We start from the raw sequence: 19,033 nt of genomic DNA on the forward strand, positions 1-19,033 counted from the left end.
CTGCCTGGCTCCAACACAACATTTTGACAAAGATAAGAGTATCCTAAATACAATCAAGTCTTTAGATTTAACTACTAATTTCCAGGAAATTTGAGCTTTGAAGCAAATGTGAATGATATCATGTGGATATAGTTAAGTCCAGAATGTGGACAAATTCTTTAGAATATTCTCTCCCTCCCTCCCTCCCTCCCTCCCTCCCTCCCTCCCTCCCTCCCTGCCTGTCTGAGACAGTTTCCCACATTAGCTCAGGCTGTCCTTGAACTTGAAGCAATCCTCCTGCCTCAGTCTCCTGAGTGCTGGGACTCTGAGCATGAGCTATGGCTCCTGGCATTGTGATCTCATTTCTTCAGCATGTAAATGCCAAACAAACAATGAAAAAGACAAAAAGACAAACTAAGCAGGCAGAAGTGTCAGGGAACTTTCTGTACAAGAAAACAAGAAGAAGGTGAAGTTTTTATTAATCAAGTGTCAAGTGTGAGTCATGTTCAGATCCCAATTTAGATAAATGAACTGTCAAAGATATTTTGGAAATTATTGAGACAAGTGACCATGGATCAAATATTAAAGCTATTAAAATTTTAGACAAATTGTATAAAGATGTTGTAACAAAGCCAGAGTGTGGTGGCACAGGTCTTTAATCCCAGGACTTGGGAGTCAGAGGCAGTGAGGTCTCTGAGTTCAAGGCCAGCCTGTTCTACAGAATGAGTTCTAGGACAGCCAGGGCTACATAGACAAAACAAACAAACAAACAAGAAAAAAAAGAAAAGACAAAGAAAGAATGGTAGACAAAGAAAGAATGGTAAATAGAAAACAGGTAAATAAATCCGATGTTCTGAGATGCCTGGGATCCTATAATACTAAGCCACCTGGGCTGCAAGAGAACTCATTTCATGTAAATGAACAAAAAAGATTGCAAACAGGTAAAGTCAGATGACAGGCACAGAGGTTACTATTCTATAATAATTCTCCTGTTTCTGTTTGAAGTTTCCCATAAAAATACTATGGGAGGGTTCAAATCTCTTTCTAGTGTCCTATATATGAAACAACCAGGAGGGAGGGAACAGTGCATGCGTGTGTGTGTGTGTGTGTGTGTGTGTCCTGGTGTTTGAACTCAGATTTTCCATATGATGAGCAAATGTACGACTATAGCCCAGGCTGTGGGAAAAAATTCTTATGGTGACAGACCAAAATTAGAGATACATATATTTTAAGTGTTAGATGAAGGAAGAGGGGCCCTGTTTGGAAAGGAAGATAGAAAGAAAACTGCTTTTTTTGAGGGGCTTTGAAAAGGCAAGGAGGAATAGTTTCAAGGTGGAAGGAGTGTCAGCTATGTCAGGAAGAAAAGGATTAAATGTTTCACCAGATAGAGCAACCAGGGTCAATATGATCAGGTTTCGGTAGCCAAGGTTGGCCTGGAACTCAATCCTCCTGCCTCAGTCTCCCAAGTGGTAAGATTACAGTCATGTGTTACCACCCAGCTAATCCACAATTCTGTATATGTATGCGCATGTGTTTGGAAGCTTGTACATATGGATGCTTGATGCTAAACATCCCCACCAGGAGACCAGGTTGGCCTTGAACTCACAGATGTCTACCTGCCTCTGCCTCTCCATGCTGGGTCTGAAGGCACCATGCCTGGCAGCTCTCCATTTTAAAAGAAAATATGTATTTTTAGTATGTGGGTGTATGAAGTGTGTATATGTAGGCATGAACATTGCAATGCAGAGATATGGAGATCAGAGGAGAACTTTGTGGAATCAGGAACTTTACCTGAGTTCCTGGGACTGAACTCAGACGGGCAGGTTTTCAAGGCAAGACCTTTTACCCACTGAGTCATCTTGCTAACCCTTCACTTTATTTTTTGAAACGACGTCTCTTAAGACTGGAATTTGCCCTATCTAGCTGCTGTGAGTCCCTGTCCTCCCAGCTCTACCTCCCCAGTGTGCAGATTATAGGTGCACACCATGTGGGTGCTGGGGATTTGAACTGACCTCCTGCTCATTCCACAGCACTTTAGCAGCTGAGTCATCTCCCTAGCCCCAGCATGTTTTCTTAAATGACTGTAGTCATGGGCATTGGCATTTTTTTTTTTTTTTTGGTATGTTTGCTTGGTTTTGAGATTGAGTTTTATATAATCCCAGATTGGCTCAAATTCCTGATGCCAGGATAACCTTCACTTTGAACTGTTGATTCTCCTGCATCCACAACAAACAACAAAATACTGGGAGAGGTACAGCCATAGGACACCACACTAGGAACACACACACTTTGTGTCTGTATGGATGTGTTTGTATGTATATATATTTGTTTTTTTTTGAGACAGGGTCTCTCTATGGAGCCATGGCTGTCCTGAAACTTGCCTTGTAGATCAGGCTGGCTTCCAACTTACAGAGATCCTCCTGTCTCTTGCTTCCTGAGTACTGGAACTAAAATTGTGCATGTCCATACCCCGATAAAAGAGGTTTTTTTGTTTTTGTTTTTGTTTTTTTTTTTTTTTGAGACAGGGTTTCTCTGTGTAGCCCTGGCTGTCCTGGAACTCACTTTGTAGACCAGGCTGGCCTTGAACTCAGAAATCCGCCTGCCTCTGCCTCCTGAGTGCTGGGATTAAAGGCATGCACCACCATACCCAGCTGAGTTTTCTGTTTTTTAAAAAAGTTCTTAATTAGTGTGTGTGTGTTGGTTTTGCGTTGTCCTACACGGGTGCTGGAAAACTGTCCTCTGCAAGACCAAGCAGAACTTGCTCTCAATTTCTGAACCCTCTATCTATCTATCTATCTCTATATCAATATCTAGAGAGGTCCTTAAAGTATAGCTCAAGCTGGCCTCTAACTCAGGCTCATGATTTCCTGCCTCAGCCTCTTGTGTTGGGTGGGATTACAGAATACAGGTGTGCCCCATCACTACCAGGTCACTTGTTAGTTCCTCAATAACAATTACAGTCTGTTCTACCTAAAGTCCTAGGCTAGATAAGGGGTGACTGAAGATGGTGTGTGTGTGTATTTTAAAAAACTGTTTCTAAACCCACGCTAAGATTTACCTCTTTCCTACATAGACTACTTTACTTTGCTGCTTTTAGACTGGGTTTCACTGTGTAACCCTGACTAACCCAGAATGTACTAGGTAGACCAGGCTGGCCTAGAACTCGGATCTACCTGCCTCTGCTTCCTGATTACTGGCCAACTTGCTTCTTTTTTACTGAAAACGATTTTTTACTCTAAGTCTACAAAGCCCTTTGAAGTTCTTTTTCTTCCATCACAAATATGGCTTATATGAAAGTCTTTAACTGCTGTTCCCAAACTATTTAACCATCAGTACCGCACAAACGCAGGTACATAGTGATTATGCTGCGAAGTTTATCCCTGAGTCCCACGAGGAGTCCAACTAAGGTGTGTGTAGGAATGAGATGTTCACCACTTTGGAGCAAAGTTTCAGTTTGGCAGTATTAGTGGGAGGCTGCTGTTCTGGAAGTGGGAAGAGGGAAGGACTGCACGGAGCTCTTCTCCCCAGGATTTCCGGGGCTGACTAGCACGCACCTGTCGCCCGCGTAGCGAAGGCGAGCTGAGGGTGGGACTGGACCAAGCCTAGCACTTGGGGCCACCCGGGCCACTCCGCCCAGCTTTAAGTACTCGCGCGCTCCCGAGAGGACGCGCCCGCGCCCGCGCCCGCGCCCGCGCGCGCCGGCAGTCCTGTCTCGCGCAGGGTCGGGCCTGTCAGGCAAGAAGTCTCGCGAGATCTGAGGCTGAGATGTCTGTCGGGAGGAGGGGAGTGGTGTCGGGAAGGGGGGGGGGAGAGAACCTGGGCAGCGGCCGAGCTCTGTGGCTTCAGGGCTTGGAAGGAGAGAGGGAGGGTGGCGAAGAGAGTGAGCCGGTGCGGCCGCCCGCTTGAGGAGAGAGGAGGGGGTCCCACTCGTCTTGCGCCCTTCGCGGGCTGAGAGCGCGGAGCAGTCGCGAACCTCCCAGGCCTCTCGGCCCCCGGGGACCCCGCCCCGCGGCCCGACGGCCCGCGGCCTCTCTTCTCTTTGTGAGCGCCCCCTTCCCAGGGGTGGTGGTGGTGGCGGAGGGGTGCGCGTGGGCCCGCCCGCCAAGGGGCCGCGGCGGGGGACCGACAGGGCCTCGGCTGGGAGGACCGGAGGCGGCCGAGGCCCCGGGCCGGTTCCCCCGAGGCGGCGGCGGCGGCGACTCCCGACACTTCCCCCGCGCCATCTTAACTGAGCCCGAGCGTTAAGGGCGCCTCCTCGACCCCGGTCGTCCCCTCGTCCCCCCCTCCCTCCCCCCGGCCCCTTGTCGTAGAGTCTGGGCTGGGTGGCTGGGGGGGGGGCGGCGGTCTGTCGCCGGGCCCCCTCCTCCTCACTCCTCGCTCTCCAGCGCTGCGGCCACCGGAGCGCTCCAGGGGTCTGCGCCCGTCTGCTCTGCCCCAGACCTGCCGGCGAAGGGGTAAGGGCACCTCTGCTTTGGGAAAGGAAGACATGGAGGGGGCGGGGAGATTGTGCCCACTCAGCCCTCTCCGGGTGAAAGAAGAGATCTGGGGGTAGAGTGGGGGAGGGAGACAGGGAGGGTCTGTGAATCTGTGGGTGGGGTGAAGAAACTGGTGAGCTGGGCGCCCTCCTGTTTTGAGGGGCCAGAGCAATTGCATTCCTTTTTCCTAAGGGTCACCGGAAGAGGTGGTGGAAGGGGATGTTTCTAAGAAGGTGTGGCTCTAGTTAGGGAGATTTGAGTTGACGTGCACCCCGATTTAAAGGCGCGAGGTCCTTTTCTGGTCTCTCTGCTCATCCCGCTCCTCCTCCTTTGTAGCGTCTGTATTCTTGGGAATGGAGAATGCCCTGGGCTGCAAACTGGATGATTTCCACTCCTCCCCAAGGAAATCTATACCTTTCTAATGTAAGGGGTGATGGAAACCCCCCCCCCCCATCTTCTAGTCTACTGCAGTGCTGCAGGAGTACAAGTCAGTTTCTTCGTACACATACCCATGCTTACACAGAAGTGGGGGTGGGGGGCTGGAGAGGCAAGCAATGGCGCTTCCCTTAGAGAGCTTAGTTTTTTTTTTTTTCCCTTTGCTTTTTAAATCGATGACAGTACTGTTCGGATATTCCCCTGAGATATGTCCATGGGAAGTATGTCCGCTCTTGTTACTGTTGGGATATGGCCTCGTGTTAGAACAGTTTTGATGTCTTTCTTACTCTGTTTTGAGAGAGGGGAGAATTCCTGGATGAACTGTTAAAGGGTCCCCTTCGGCTTTTGTAGTTCTTTGAGAATTATTAGAAATTATTACATTGAAACTCATATAATCAGACGTTTGCCTCGGGCTGTGACTTTTTAAGGTTAATAATATTTTGCATGACATTGATACAGAAAGTCTCTGAAAATTGTTACAAACTTTCATGTAGCAGATATTCCTTCTTAAGGAAATGTAAGGTGATGCACCCAATTCTGTTATGATCTGTGTTCTGTACTCATTTTTTCCTTTTTTGCTTCATGTCATCCTAATTTTAAAAGAAACCATCTTGTCTGGGCAGTAGTACTTGTTCATTTTTGAGGTTAGTAGAAGCAGAAATTTACATTCTGGTAAGTGCCTTTTGAAACAAAAACTTAGCCTTCAAGTCCTGAAGTCTTGATGTATACTTTTTACTTTTTCTCTCATCTTTAGCAGACTCTTTTTTTTTTTTTTTTTTTTTTTTTTTGGTTTTTCGAGACAGGGTTTCTCTGTGTAGCCCTGGCTGTCCTGGAACTCACTCTGTAGACCAGGCTGGCCTCGAACTCAGAAATCCGCCTGCCTCTGCCTCCCAAGTGCTGGGATTAAAGTTGTGCGCCACCACCGCCCGGCTTTAGCAGACTCTTGATGTATAATCCTCTTGATAGGTAGGGTCTCTGTATTCATACTGCCTTGAACTTAGCAGTTCTGCCTCTCACCCTCTTTTGTGCTGGAATTACAGGTGAAGTCTCCACACCTGGGTCCATTTTTTTTTTTAATTGTTTAGATTTACTAGTGAAGTGTTTTAAAACTGTTCTATATGTGAATATTAGCAGTAATAAAGATTGCTAAACTATGCTAATGAATTATCTTGATATTTTATTAACATCACATTTTGTGTCTAGCTTTACTTAATGAGTTATTTTAAAATTATGAATAGGAGGATTAAAGATATAGCAGTACTGCTAGGCATTGACTTAAGTTCTTTCTTTCTCATGTAGCCCAGGCTAGTGTAACTGTTGGTTGCTGAGGATGACTGTAAACTCCTGATAACTTTGTCTCCAACCTCCCAAGTGCTAGAATTACAGGTGTGTGCTTTCATATTCCAGTTTAAACTTTTTTTTTTTTTGAAACAGCATCTCACTATACTGTGTATTCAGTGCTGAGTGAGTTCTCTGACTGGTCTACAACTTGGTATGTAGGCCAGGTTGGCCTCAAATTCACAAGAAATCTGCCTGTCTCTGCTGTGTGCTGGGATTAAATGTGTGGGCCACTATGCCTGTCCTAAATTTTTTTTTTAACTCCATAGTATTTAGGAAAGCTGCATTATGTTTTTCTCAAAAACATGGACATTTCTGCTCTATTCTTTTGAACAAATTCATTTGAATCTGTCTCTCTTTTTAGGGGGATGGTGTTGGGGAAACAGGATCTTATGTAGTCCAGATTGTCTTCAAATACTTCATAGCTGAGGTTATCCCTGAACTGAATCTCCTGTCTTACCTCTGCGGCAGTGTGCCTAGAATTTGTTTTTGTTGAGGCAGGTTCTTCTATGCAGTCCTAGCTGGCCTTGAACTTGTGGCAGTCTTGCCTCAGCCTTCTGAGTGCTGAGCTGCTGTGCCCAGTTTCATTTGAACCTTTACTTCATGACATAAAGTGTATGTTGCAGAATATGTAGCTTTCTCCTCATTCAGGAAAAATTATGCTGTAATACCTATTTCTCTGCTTTATAGTTTGTTGTTGATAATAGATTCATATACAAGGATGAATCCAAACATACTGCTTAGTAAAGAGTGACTGATTTTATCTTGGAAAGATGCAAGAAGAATGGATTTATCAATAGCTACAAAATTTAAGGACATACACAGGGTGTAGGTTAATTGCTTTACTGAGTCATACTATAACCAAGGCATAGCTGGTAGGAGCTCTTCCCTAAATATGGCAAAAGTATGTTGATGATCAGAAAATAAATTCATTATTAAGGAAAAACCTGCCTGAGGGTTATTTCGTGACCCTGATGGCACTGCCAGACAATACTGAGAGCTGTTAGTCTGAGCTGATTCCAGATTAGTGTGCTGCTTATGTTTCTAAGTAGTTCATCCACAGAATGGAGTGCACAGCACTTCCTGTTCTTTCACAACTGGCTCTTTCTCTGGATTCCCCTTTAGTGACTTAATTTTTGGCATTCTGATATCTGATTTGTTAATTTGGTTATTCTCATGTTTTATAAGTAGAGGAATTTCTAAGAATCAACTGCTTTAGAGGCTTTTAATAATCAAAGTACTTTTTTTTTTTTTGGTTTTTCGAGACAGGGTTTCTCTGTATAGCCCTGGTTGTCCTGGAACTCACTCTGTAGATCAGGCTGGCCTCGAACTCAGAAATCCTCCTGCCTCTGCCCCTTGAGTGCTGGGATCAAAGGTGTGCGCCACCACGCCCGGTGCATTTTATTTTTTTAAGCATTTCACTGAATACTGAATGGCCTGAAACTCAGTATATAGACCAGGGTTTCCTGAACTTGCTGCAGAGGCTTGCTTCTGACTCTGGAACTGGGATTAAAGGCATGGTCCCTCAGGACTGATCTAAGAGTGTCTTTTAAAAAAATGTGTCTGTGTGTGTGAGAGAGAGAGGGAGAAGGAGATGGGGAGATGGGGAAGGAGTGGGGTGTTTGAGGAGAGTGTTGTATCCTGCTTTATCATTGTCTGTCTTATTCCTTTAAAACCAGGGTATCTTGGCTGTATCTGGGGGTAGGCTGATGGACAAGAAGACCCATTGATTCTTCTTTCTCCTTTCTCTGCCTCCCACAGTGCTGGGCATAGCTAGGTTTGTTTTTTTTTTTTTTAATATTTATTTATTTATTATATATAATTACACTGTAGCTGTCTTCAGACACTCCATAAGAGGGCATCAGATTTCGTTACGGGTGGTTATGAGCCACCATGTGGTTGCTGGGATTTGAACTCAGGACCTTTGGAAGAGCAGTCGGCGCTCTTAACCGCTGAGCCATCTCACCAGCCCATAGCTAGGTTTTTATATGCATTCTGGAAATTTCAACTCAGGCCCACATGCTTGTTCAGCAACTGTTGTTACCCACTGAGGCATCGGCATCAGGTCTCATTACAGATGGTTGTGAGCCACCATGTGGTTGCTGGGGTTTGAACTCAGGACCTTGGAAGAGCAGCCAGTGCTCTTAACCACTGAGCCATCTTTCCAGCCCAAGAATATCTTAATAGTATTGCTAGTATTAATAGTATTGCTATAACATTGCTTCCATTATAAAGATGTCTCAAATGTAAACTCTGATGAAAGTTTTGCTGTTCTGAAACCCACCCAGGGCTTTGAGGATGCTAGGTAAGTAATCTTATCACTGAGTTACATCCTTGCTGTTTGAAAGGTTTAAAGGAGATAGAGTAGTATATAGAACTAAATATTTGTAAAAATTAAATAGAAAATAATTGCTATATATTCTATAATACATATTTCTGGAGAGTTTTGGATATGATAATTACTTGTATGTTAATACAAAATAAGTATATCTTAGGGCTAGGGATATAAGTCAATATCCCTAAATAGGGATAAGGCTTAAGGTCCTAGGTTCAGTCTCCAACACTGTATAAACTGGTTATGGTAGAACATGCTTGTAATTCTGTCAGTGGCCTATAATCCCAGCATGAAGGTGGAGGCAGGAAGATCCAAAAGTTAAAGACCATATTAACTACAGATTAAGTCTGAAGCCAGACTGGGTTATACAAGACCCTGTCCTAAATATCTGTGTATTGAGGCATATTTAGTCCCAGGTTATAATGCTATTCTACCAATAGCAAACACACTAATAGGGATACTGAAATTTGTGTTCAATGGAGTTTTCTCTCTCTCTCTCTCTCTCTCTCTCTCTCTCTCTCTCAAATGTGTAAGACTGTTTTGCATGTATGTATGTGTATATGTGTGTGTATGTATATATGTATGTGTGTATGTATTATATATACATGTGTATATTATATATATGTATTATACACACACACACACATATATGTACCATGTGTGTTCACCGTGGCCAAAGAGTCCAGAAGATGAGTACTCCTGGAAAAGGACTTACAGACAGATGGTTGTGAGCTGCCATGTGGGTGCTGAGAACTGAACCCTGGTTGTTTTCAAGAACAACAGCAAGTGTTAACAGCATTATTTTATTTTAATTAATTAACTAATTATATTTGTGTGTCTAGGTCTTGCTACATTGCATAATAGCTTACACTGGCTCAAGGTGTTTCTCCTGTTCTTACCTTTGGGTTTTGGCATTACAGGCATTTGCTACCACACAGGTTAAGATTGGAGGCTGTTAACTAGCCATAAGAGTATAGTTTAATAATTTGCTGGTTGTACTCTGATTTAGTGGTGCACACCTTTAATCCCAGCACTTAGGAGGCATGTGGATCTTTGTCTGGTTTACATAGCAAGTTCTCTTGGACAGATAGGGCTTACACAGTTTGAGATTCTCTCTTCCAGAAAGAGAGCGCTGGTGGGGGTGGGGTGGGGAGGATGAATATTAAAAATAGCAGATTTTAGCTATGAATAAGGCACATAATTGTAATCCCCAGCACTTGGGAGTCAAGGTAGGATGATCTATATAGTGAGTTCCAGACCAGCCAGGAGTACAGATTAAAAAAAAAAGATTTGATGGTTTTTACTAGTTATGAATACATAGTAATACCAAATTTATATAGGGGTCAGCTGTTGACATATGAACTAGATTTAAGATTATTTTCTTAATGCCATCTAGAAATGCACTTCCATGTTTGGCTGATTTATATATTAAAATTACTTTATTTTTCATTCATATCTCTTTGGTTATCAGTAGTCTGCTATAACAACAAATTTCACTTTTTCTAACTTTTAAGAAATTAGGAGCTTTTTGGTGAAGGGCCACTGTTCAGTTCAGAATCATACATGAATGAGTCACTTAAAAAGTCAAGTTTGTATAGTCAAGTTCTACATAAAATTGGGACTGTCCCATTAAATAGAGTGCCAACATATGTTCATCTACCTTTTAGGTTTCTGAACTTGTTCATGGCTGGATTTTTAAAAAATATATTCAAGATTTCCTGTTATGAAATGTAAGTGAGAAGATAAAAACCTCTATTGTTTCATTCCATTTTATTCTATTGGTGGGTTAAAGTACTGAATTTTTAGTGATAAAATTTGGTGTTTAGTTTTGTTAATGGTGTCTTATTGCTTTAAAAACAAACATGCAAGAATTCCTGACTACTAGAAACACTTATTTTCAGTTGAGATATTTCTGTCATCATTTGGTAACAAGTACTTGTATTTGTGTCTCTTCCATTTGTGGTAGAAGGAGATTTTTTTTTTTTTTTTTTTTTTTTTTTTTGTTTTGTTTTGTTTTTTCGAGTCAGGGTTTCTCTGTTTAGCCCTGGCTGTCCTGGAACTCAGTAGAAGGAGATTTTTGTTGTTCTAAATTATAGTTTAAATAATGACAACATTAAGAGGTCAATAAAAGGTGGAAGAGTTTTTTTATTTGTTTGTTTGTTCTTCGAGACAGGGTTCCTCTGTGTATCCCTTGCTGTCCTGGAACTCACTCTGTAGCCCAGGCTGGCCTTGAACTCGGAAATTCGCCTGCCTCTGCCTCAAGCGCTGAGATTAAAGACGTGCGCCACCACTGCCTGGCTTTTTTTTTTTTTTTAAGATTTATTTATTTTATGTATGTGAGTACACTGTTGCTCTCTTCAGACACACCAGAAGAGGGCATCAGATTCCATTACAGATGGTTGCAAGTGACCATATAGCTGCTGGGAATTTAATCCAGGTGCTCTGGAAGAGCTGTTAGTGCTCTTAACCACTGAGCCATCTCTCCAGCCCCCGATAAGTCCTTTTAAAAATTCTTTTAAGATTATTTAATTAACATCAATTAAATGTGTGAGTACCTTGTCTGCACTTAGGTATCTCTGTGTACCATTTGTATATCTGGTTCCCAGAAGCCAAAAGAGGCCATCAAATGCCCTGCATCTGGCATATTGGTTGTGAGCTACCTTGTGGGTTCTGGGAACTGAACCAAAGTCATTTGCAAGAGCAGCAAGTGATCTTGTCTGCTGGGCCATGTCTAGTGTCTGTTAAAATTTTTTTTTTTTTTTTTTTTGGTTTTTCGAGACAGGGTTTCTCTGTATAGCCCTGGCTGTCCTGGAACTCACTTTGTAGACCAGGCTGGCCTCGAACTCAGAAATCCGCCTGCCTCTGCCTCCCAAGTGCTGGGATTAAAGGCGTGCGCCACCACCGCCCGGCTCTGTTAAAATTTTTGATCAAATGATTTTAATGAGGTGAATTATGTTTAGGAGAACACGTAAAGTTTAGTTTCTGAGGAATAGTTATTAGCTATAGGAATGGGAATAGAATCAGCCAGAGTAAAACTGGCATATTTTAAATTTGAGCCTTAAAATTATTACATTTATTTCTTTCTTTGAGTGAGGGTGGCATTATATGTATGGAGATGAGAAGACAGTTTGCAGGAGTTGGTTCTCTCATTTCGCCATGTGGGTCTTGAAGATTGAATTAGCTTAGCAACAAGAGCCTTTACCCATCACATTGGCTTTATTGCTATATTTTAATGATAGCATTTATAAGCTGCAAAATTTCCTTAGCTTAAAGAATTTTTTTCTTTAATCATAACAGTGGGGTGCATAAGAAGTCAACTTAAGAGTTTGTCAGGCTCTCCCTTCACATATGTCATATATGAATTTATGCCATCAGGGTTGGCAGGAAGCATCTTTACATGCTGACCTGTCTTACCTGTTAAGTCTTAACGTTTTGTGAAGATGGTATTTACTGAGTTGCTAGATTTAAATAGGATGATCTTTACTTGCTTAATACACTCCTGATGCTGAGCAAACACCAAGCAGATTGTTGACTTTATATTGGTTGATTAATATATGTTTATGAATAAACATAATATTTAAGAGAGTGAGTTACAGGGTCTAGGAATGTTATGTAGCTTATTTATAGACTGTTTATCTACTGAAAGTGTGAGTTTTTTTTTTTTTTTGAATTACATCGTCTTATTGGAGGGGAAAACAACCTAGTGAATTATATTCTATGTATTTAAAAAAAATTTGCAGTCCTGGGAATTGAACTTAGGATCTGCAGTATGGTAGGCAAGTACCATATCACTGAGCATATCCTAGTACTTTACCTTTTTGTTTGTTTTTGTTTTAGATTAATTTATTTTATGTATGTGACTACACTGTTGTTTTCTTCAGGCACACCAGAAGGGGGTATCGGATCCCATTACAGATGGTTGTGAGCCACCTTGTGGTTGTAAGCCCCAAAGTAGGTGCTGGGAACCAAACTTGCTTTCTTTACAAGAACTGCCATCTCTCTAGCTTCTCCTAGCCTTTTTTTGTTTTCGTTTTTCGTTTTTCGAGACAGGGTTTCTCTATATAGTCCTGGCTGTCCTGGAACTCACTTTGTAGACCAGGCTGGGCTTGAACTCAGAAATCCGCCTGCCTCTGCCTCCTGAATGCTGGGATTAAAGGCATGCGCCACCAAGCCCAGCTTTCTCCTAGCCTTTTTGAAAACTATTTTATAATAGAGTTAAGGCAGCCTCCTTAAGTTGACTAGTCAGGCCTTGAACTTTGGGTTCTCTTGCCTCAGACTCCTGAGTAACTGGCTTACATTCTATACTTTTTTTTTAAAATAGATTCTTTTAAAAAAATTTTTTATTTATTTTATATATGTGAGTACACTATAGCTGTCTTCAAACACACTAGAAGAGGGCATCAGATTCCATTACAGATGGTTGTGAGAACCTTGTGGTTGCTGGGAATTGAATTCAGGACCCCTGGAAGCACAGTTAGCGCTCTTAATGGCTGAGCCATCTCTCCAGCCCCCTGCATTTTTTTTTTTAAATAAGATTTATTTATTTTATATATATGAGTACATTGCAGCAGTCAGACGTTCTAGAAGAGGGCAGTTCTAAAGGGAAAAAAATAGAACTTCATTCCTTACAATAGGCTTTACAGTGAGCAAATGGGGGGGGAACCCTCTCACACATTTAAAAACTCCAATCAGGCAAGTGGGGTGTAGAACTGTTTTGCTTATTTAGGAAGAATTTGGTGTAAAATTTCTTACCAGAGTTCATTTCTCTATGCCTGATGTTGAATACTTATGTGTGACTTTCTTTGAAAGATTTATTTATTTTATTTTATGTATATGATTATACTGTAGCTGTACAGATGGTTGTGAGCTTTAATGTGGTTTTTGGGAATTGAATTTTTAGGATCTCTGCTTGTTCTGGTCGACTCCGCTCATTCTGGTTAACTCTACTCCATCAGTCCTGCCCAAACATTTATTTTTATAAACAAGTACACTGTAGCTGTCTTCAGACACACCAGAAGAGGGCGTCAGATCTCATTATGGGTGGTTGTGAGCTACCATGTGGTTGCTGGGATTTTTGTCTTAGTCAGGGTTTCTATTCCTGCACAGACATCATGACCAAGAAGCAGTTGGGGAGGAAGTAAAGGGTTTATTCGGCTTACACTTCCATACTGCTGTTCATCACCAAGGAAGTCAGGATTGGAACTCAAGTAGGTCAGAAAGCAGGAGCTGATGCAGAGGCCATGGAGGGATGTTACTGGCTTGCTTCCACTGGCTTGCTCAGCTTGCTTTCTTATAGAACTCAAGACTACCAGCACAGAGATGGTACCACCCACAAGGGGTCCTCCCCACTTGATCACTAATTGAGAAAATGCCCCACAGCTGGATCTCATGGAGGCATTTCCCCCACTGATGCTCCTTTCTGTGATAACTCCAACTGTATCAAGTTGACACCCAAAACCAGCCAGTACAGATTTGAACTCAGGACCTTTGCCAGACCAGTCAGTGTTCTTACTCGCTGAGCCATCTCCCCAGCCCTTGTGTGACACTTTTTTAAAATTAGATTTTAGATTTATTTATTTTTCGAGACAAGGTTTCTCTGTATAGCCCTGGCTATCCTGGAACTCACTCTGTAGACCAGGCTGGCCTCGAACTCAGAAATCTGCCTGCCTCTGCCTCCCAAGTGCTGGGATTAAAGGCGTGTGCCATCACCGCCCGGTGATTTATTTATTTATTTATTTATTTTTAAAGATTTTTTTTTTATATGTAAGTACACTGTAGTTGTCTTCAGACACACCAGAAGAGGGCATCCAATCTCATTAAAGATGGTTGTAAGCCGGGCGTGGTGGCCAACGCCTTTAATCCCAGCACTCGGGAGGCAGAGGCAGGCGGATTTCTGAGTTCGAGGCCAGCCTGGTCTACAAAGTGAGTTCCAGGACAGCCAAGGCTACACAGAGAAACCCTGTCTCGAAAAACCAAAAAAAAAGATGGTTGTGAGCCATCATGTGGTTGCTGGGATTTGAACTCAGGACCTTCAGAAGAGCAGTCAGTTCTCTTAACCGCTGAGCCATCTTCTCTCCAGACCCTGTGTGCTAGTTTTTAAAATTAGATTTTAGATTTCTTTTTTTTTTTTTAAAGATTTATTTATTTATTTATTACATGTAAGTACACTGTAGCTGTCTTCAGACACACCAGAAGAGGGAGTCAGATCTTGTTACGGATGGTTGTGAGCCACCATGTGGTTGCTGGAATTTGAACTAAGGACCTTTGGAAGAGCAGTCGGGTGCTCTTACCTGCTGAGCCATCTCACCAGCCCTTATTTCTTTTTATATGAGTGTTTTACATGCATGTATGCATGCATGTATGTATGTGTACTACATGTGTGCCTGGTGCCCTCAGAGGTCAGTTGAGAGAGTCAGAGCCTCTAGAACTGGAGTTATGGGTTCTGGATGGTTATAAGCCACCATGTGGGTGCTGGGAGTCCAACCTGGAACTTCTGGAAGAGAAGTAAGTGCTTTAAACTGCTGGGCCATCTCTTCAGCCCTTTCTATGTATTAAATAATAATAATAATAATAAATGTTTAAATAGCCCTTTCTATGTATTAAATATAATAATAATAAATTGTCACCCGGGCATGGTGGCACACACCTTTAATCTCAGCACTCGGGAGGCAGAGGCAGGCGCATTTCTGAGTTCTGGGACAGCCAGGGCTACACAGACAAACCCTGTCTTGAAAAACCAAAAAAAAAAAAAAAAAAAAAAAAAAAAATTGTCCTAGTTTGGGTATTATTGTTGTGAAGGGACACCATGACCATGGCAGCTCTCATAAAGGAAAACATTTAATTGGGGTTGTCTTACAGGTTCAGAGGTTCAGTCCATTATCATGGTGGGAAGCATGGCATTATGTAGGTACCCATGGTGCTGTTGCAGCTGAGACTTTTCCGTCTTGATCTGCAGACAGCAGAAGGAGATTGTGTCTCATACTGGATGTAGTTTGAGTATAGGAGACCTTACAGCCTGCCCTCACACTGACATACTCCCTCCAAAATGGTGTCAGATCTTTTTGGAATTGGAGTTAACACAGTTGAGATCCACTTAATGTGGATGCTAGGAGTTGAACCCTGATCTTCTGGAATACGTGTAGCCAGCACTTTTTTAACTGCTGAGTCATCTCTTCAGCTCAGCTAAGCTTTTTATTTAGATAGTCTTAGTGTTTGTGGGTGTGTCTTTACCTTGAAATATAGTAACAGTATATTTATATTTTATAAGTTAACAAATTAATAAATTATAATAGTAATTGGCAAGTTAGTATATATGTGTGTGTTTATATATAATTTTTTTTTTACTTTTTGTGTGTATGGGTGTTTGTGTATGGGTATTTTGCTTGCATATATGTCTTTGCCAAGTGAGTACTTGGGTACCTACAGAGGTTAAAAAAGGGTTTCTCTCAGATCACCTGGAACTGGAGTTGTAGGTGTTGTAAGCTCTTGTGTGGGAATTGAACCCAGATCTTCTGCAAGAAAACCTGATGCTGTTAATTCCTGAGCCATCTCTGTAGCCCGAATTTTGTTTTCTTGAAACATGATGTCGTTTTGTAGCCTAGGCTGTTCTGGAACTCACTGTGTATATATAGCCCAGACTGATACTGAACTTGTATCAGTGTTCTGTCAGCCTCCCAGGTGCTGGGGACCTGCTTGAGCCATCATACCTGAGTAATTCAAATTCTTTTTTTGTTTGTTTGTTTTTTGTTTTTGTTTTTCGAGACAGGATTTCTCTGTATAGCTCTGGCTGTCCTGGAACTCACTCTGTAGACCAGGCTGGCCTTGAACTCAGAAATCTGACTACCTCTACCTCTGCCTCCCAAGTGGTGGGATTAAAGGCATGTGTCACCACCACCTGGCGCTTGTCAGTTATTCTAAGCCATTACTTTCTAGGTTATGACTAATGTGAACTCAATATATAGTAAGTACAGTACCAGTTAAATGATGGGTGTGGTACACTAGCAAGAGGTAATATTATTAAGGGGAATACTGTTTGCCATAAGGTTTTTGGATTGAATTCTGCCCTTACTGAATTGGAAACAATAGTCTCTATAGTAGGCAAGAGCTCTTCTAGAGCTCCCTTTACTTCTAACTGTGTGTCTCCGAAGATTATTTATGTGGCATTTTTTCTTTTAACAACTCTACCTTTAAATTTGTACTGATTTCACTGTCTAGTCTATTTGCTAATATTGTTATATTTATCTTTCCTAGATTTTAAATTTTGTTAAGTATTAACTACTTTTTCAAAGAGATCCTGGGAAGGGCTAATACTTTTTGCAAATAATTCTGAGAGAGATTTTTATATTGGGAATGTTTGTTACATCTTACATGTAAGTGTATTTATTTGTATTTTTTTGTACACTGTAGAATTAGTAGGGAAAACTTTGGGGGGTTGCTAGGAATTGTTTTTAGTGAATTTGCATACGGCTACTGAAATGCATTCCTGTCTCCTTGTCACCCAGAAAGGAAAAAAACTTATTTTTGAGATAGGATTTCATATATCTCAGGCTAGCCTCGAGTTGTTATGTAGCTGAGTGCTGGGGTTGTCACCATGCCTCCATCTCTGGTATATGGTGCACTGGTCATCAGACCAGGGTTTTGTACATACTAGGTAGTCACTGTACCAACTAGGGTATATCTCTAGTTCCCTTTTATTTACTCTTATTTTCAATTATGACAAGGTTCTGCTATGTTGCTCAGGGTGGTCACAACCTCCTGGGCCCAAGTGATCCTCATGCTTCAGCTTTCAAGTAACTGCAAACTTGCAGGTATGCAATACTGTGAAACTTTTTATTTGGAGCATATTAAGAAAATAACATTTATTTTTGCTTGAGAACATAGATTTAATATTCAAGTATTACGGTATGTTATTTCATAAAATTAATGTGAGTTGCGTGCTAAGTATTAAAAAGATTATGATGTGCTTCTGTGTATTACTATAGACCTTGTATTTTGATTGCTTTTAATCCCTTTATAGTCTTACTTTTTAAAGAACTATATATTTATTTTATGTATATTAGTACACTGCTGGGATTAAACCTGAGCGCTGGGATTAAAGGCGTGCGCCACCACGCCCGTCTTGAGAGTTTAATGTGAAGCGTTACAATTTTCATTCCAAATGCCTATTCTAACTGTATAAAAAGAAGTCCATTGCCTGTATCGATTTTGAGTCTGGTTAATTCTGGTATGTAATGTTTTTATTTATTTGCAAATTTTTAAAGAAAATAATAAAGTTTATTAATTAAAACAAAAAAAGCATATTCTGTAAGCCAGTTGGCTTAATTTATTGTGTACTAAGTACAGGAATCAATTTGTTTAATTTTTTTTGAGATAGCTTATAATTTATGATTTTTATGGCATTTGCTAGGAAAACACAAAATAGGTTAGTGGTCTGTAAATGAATTATCTTTAATATAAATATTAGCAGTGGATTAATCTAGTGGCTGTATTTCTTTACCTTATGCTAGTCCTCAATAAGTCTACAGAGAAACCAAGATATATTTAAAACTATACCTCAATAGCTGAGCAGTTAAATGATCTTTAACCTCCTTTGTTATTCTGGGTATCTCCCAGCCTTATCTGCCATGATACTTGCATATTATTGATCTGGCTCTCTGGGCTTCAGGCTTCAGTGTTTCCGTGATTTCTTTCTGGACCCCATCCCCATGGCTCCCATTCCTCCACCCTCCGGGCTGATCTGCACCCCCCTTTCCCTTTCTCCTCCCTCTGGTTGGCAGACATCCTGCCCTAGTCTCTATTTTGCCCAGCCATTGGGTGATAAGCATTTACTGACAAGGCAGAGAATAAATGGTAAGAATTGTTTACACACACTTGAGACAGGAGATTCTTGGTATATAAGCGTTACAATGTTGTACCTAGATTGAAACAAGATTTGAGGGCAGAGAGATCAGCATTTGAATAACACAAGGGTAAACTTTGTACATTGCACAAAAACATATTTATAATGGTCCTTTAACCATTAAAATTTTTGCATTTATTTATTTATTTGTCTCTGTGTGTGCATGCACATGCGAGTGCAATTGTGCCGCACATAGGGAGGTCATGGGACAACTTGGGGCAGCTGTGGCTCTCTCCTTCTACCATGTGGGTCCCATGGGTTGAGCTCAGGTCGCCAGTCTTGGCAGAAAAGTGCCTTTACCAGCTGAAACATCCAGCCTCTTTTTGTTTGTTTTGTTTTGTTCTGAATGCTATGATCTCTGTACTGCTATCTGTGGTTATCAAAATAGGCTAATTTAAGATATATCTGTATTTGTAACATAGGGTTTTAAAATGTGCTGTTTACTAAATACTATAGGAGGATACAGACCTGATATATAGCCTCTTAAGTTGAGTAGTTGAATATGATAGAGTTGTAGTAATAAATACATACAATGCAAGGTTTTTCAACCTTACATCAATCACCATTTTGAAA

The 19,033-nt window shown here is 41.4% G+C and overlaps 1 protein-coding gene across 5 annotated transcripts in view; it reads left to right on the forward strand.

Moving 5' to 3' along the window:
* The first annotated feature begins 3,789 nt into the window (after positions 1 to 3,789).
* The window catches only part of Taok1 (TAO kinase 1), a 72,238-nt gene continuing 56,994 nt past the window's right edge, over positions 3,790 to 19,033 (forward strand). Inside the window, exons 1-4 of one of the 5 annotated variants that reach the window (XM_029483185.1) lie at positions 3,790 to 4,433; positions 6,189 to 6,275; positions 7,907 to 8,004; positions 10,230 to 10,292. The gene's annotated coding sequence lies outside the window, so the exon portion shown is untranslated. Of the gene's footprint in view, positions 4,434 to 6,188; positions 6,276 to 7,906; positions 8,005 to 10,229; positions 10,293 to 17,330; positions 17,370 to 19,033 lie in introns of those variants that run through there. The other 4 variants (XM_029483183.1, XM_029483184.1, XM_021178413.2 and 1 more) reach the window with 4 other exon arrangements.

The sequence above is a fragment of the Mus caroli genome, unplaced genomic scaffold, assembly GCF_978045245.1.
Source record: "Mus caroli unplaced genomic scaffold, Mus_caroli_1 scaffold_13, whole genome shotgun sequence".
NCBI lineage: Eukaryota > Metazoa > Chordata > Mammalia > Rodentia > Muridae > Mus > Mus caroli.